The sequence below is a fragment of the Littorina saxatilis genome, linkage group LG8 (genome assembly GCF_037325665.1).
Source record: "Littorina saxatilis isolate snail1 linkage group LG8, US_GU_Lsax_2.0, whole genome shotgun sequence".
In the NCBI taxonomy this organism is placed as follows: Eukaryota; Metazoa; Mollusca; class Gastropoda; order Littorinimorpha; family Littorinidae; genus Littorina; species Littorina saxatilis.
The window spans coordinates 72,945,241-72,947,835 of NC_090252.1; the positions used below are offsets into that span (position 1 = coordinate 72,945,241).

A 2,595-nucleotide genomic window follows, 5' to 3' on the forward strand; every position below is an offset into this window, starting at 1 on the left:
AAGAATTCATGCATCAACTTACATTACGTATTCCACGTTGTCACTTCGCATAACTTATGGTCTCGGTATTTTGTTGGTCTTCATATTTCTTACTTGTAAAATGACCATCAAAGCAAACCGAGACTAGTTGAGGTTGTATAAATGTACCTTGCCAGCAGGTGGTCATTAGCTTTTTTAGCGAGTGTACATGGACAATTAATACCGGTAATTTTTCATGAGTTGGGGCATTCTGACCAATCACAGGACCTGTTTAATTGAAACGCCAACTTGATTGAATTACAATAATATTGCCTTCCTTCTGGTCAAAAATTGGTTTAAAGGATTGTCAACAGAAAACAAAACAAAAATGTGAGAATCATCAGTTAACATTATTTGAAGCAAAACAGTTGACTTTGAATTACTCTTATCTCATTTTCATTTTTCATTTTTCATTACTTTATTGTCCCATCGCTGGGAAATTCGGGTCGCTTCCTCCCAGTGGAAAGCTAGCAGCAACGGAGTCGCGCTACCCAGGTGTCTGCGTGTTTAGGTGTATTCAGCCACCTGCACTTATGGCAGAATGACCAAGGTCTTTTTACGTGCCATTGTGATGACACGGGGGTGGGACATGGCTTCCGTCTCTGGGTCTGCACATAAAGTTGACCCGTGTCCGTCCCGGCCCGGATTCGAACCAGCGACCTCTCGATCACAAGTCCAGTGCTCTACCAACTGAGCTACCGGGCCCCCCTCTCAAATGTCGTCGATGCTCTATGGCAGTTTGATTTCAAACATGACAACGGTCATAATGACGGTATAAGTTATGTTTCAATACAAGTATCACTTGCATAGATAATTTCAAAACGAATGTTTACGGTAATCTAGTAGTGCCGTTCGCTAGTATTCGTTTCTATCTTTTCAGAACCAACAATGACACCGGACATGCCGTCATCAAAGTCCTTGAGCACAGTAGCAGGTAAGCATTAGCAAATCGCTCCTTTGCTTTCTCACATTATCACATATACACACCACTCGCTCATTAACTTACTGATCCATTTACCCACATAGCAACGCTACTTACACAACAATATTCATATTAGAGAAATGTATGACGTTCAAAGAATAAAGTTCCAACTTCAAGCAGACCGAAACTGAAAGCACTTGTCACATCTTTTCAGTCTTGTAATGCAGCGAGACAGGTTTTGCCTACAACAGGAATTCTTTCAGCTATGTAAGCTTCAGGCTCGAGGAAGAAAATTGAATACTGCAAACAAGAACAGGACATGTTCCACTCACACACACTCTGACACGCACGCAGGCACGCACGCACATCTTTATAAGTCTATCACAGGAGAGGCCTGATAGTATCGACCTTTAACATAGCCTTTTACAACAGTCGGGATTCTGGGGACATTATTTTGAATTGTCAGCTACTGAAATATGAGGTGTGACAGGAGACCAGGGCAATCAAATACCTACTATTGGTAAAACCTGCAATTATACCAGACTTGTAACGGCCAAACAACTCCAACGAACCCTTGCATTAAAGATATAGTGTCCACGCCGCCATTTTGGAGAGTTTTCTGTCAAATTCGGCCGATTTGAAGATTTTGGGGAATCTAGTGTACCTTAATTAAGACGCACCTGGCCCGGTTTGCTCAATAAAGCACCACAAGTATGCTAAATAATTAAATCAAAATGAGTAAATTGGCGTCTGCTCTCCACCATTTGAAGATTAAAATTGGACGTCACAGACTGGTTTTCGTCGCCTGTGCTCGCCCGCAGCGCCTGCTGTCATGACAACTGGCAAAAAATGGCGGATGTATCGGAAAGAGCTCGCACATTTCTGAACGAAATTGAATCAAGGATAAAAAGGAAACCTGTCATGAAACATGAGCGGAAGAGACGCAGACGAGAAACATCAGCAGAGCGTACCAAGCGAAAAATCTTCATGGGTTATCAATGGGAACGGTGTACAGCTGGCACAATCGGATGAAGCGCTCGCAGAAATCCTGCTAGATGTGTAAGTTAACCAAGTTGTTGTTGTGTATACTTTGTCTTGGCCGAAGCCTGATTAGATTTTGAAGATTGTTTTTGTCATTATTTTAGTGTGTCAACTGGTGTGAAGTTTTAATGAAGGTTAACTTTGATCAAGCGAGCGCATGGATGTATTTTGTTGCTTTGCCGGCTGATTCCAGCTGTCATGTTTTCGTTTGAACACAGTGGGACGCACTAACCCCAGTCTATAAAGAGAGTAAGGCCCGCTTGGCTAGAACACACGATAGCTTCAGCACTATACTGCTGGTGGGAGGGGGGTGGGTGGTAACGCCAAGAACTTATCGTCAGGCGAGTCTAACAGTATTCAGTAACACTGGCTCGGGGCTGTGCTTTGTGTACACGCGTCTGCGAGACTGTCTCCTCCATTGTTTCTGTTGCTATTTATAAACTATGACCTCGATATCATTTGTAAACATTGCAGAGCAGGATTTGTGCTGGGAACAGCTGATTCTGTGACAGTGTGCAGCCAAGAGGCATAAATGAAACGGGAAAAGTCATGACAATGCAGACAGATTTTCACTACATATTGATCATGTCCTCGTAAAGAAAATTGAAAAAAAG

At 42.7% G+C, this 2,595-nt stretch overlaps 1 non-coding gene across 1 annotated transcript; it reads right to left on the reverse strand.

The window, feature by feature from the left end:
• Window positions 1–650: 650 nt before the first annotated feature.
• Window positions 651–723, reverse strand: Trnat-ugu (transfer RNA threonine (anticodon UGU)). Its single transcript has one exon. It is a non-coding gene; the product is annotated as a tRNA-Thr (tRNA).
• Between the last annotated feature and the right edge of the window lie 1,872 nt (window positions 724–2,595).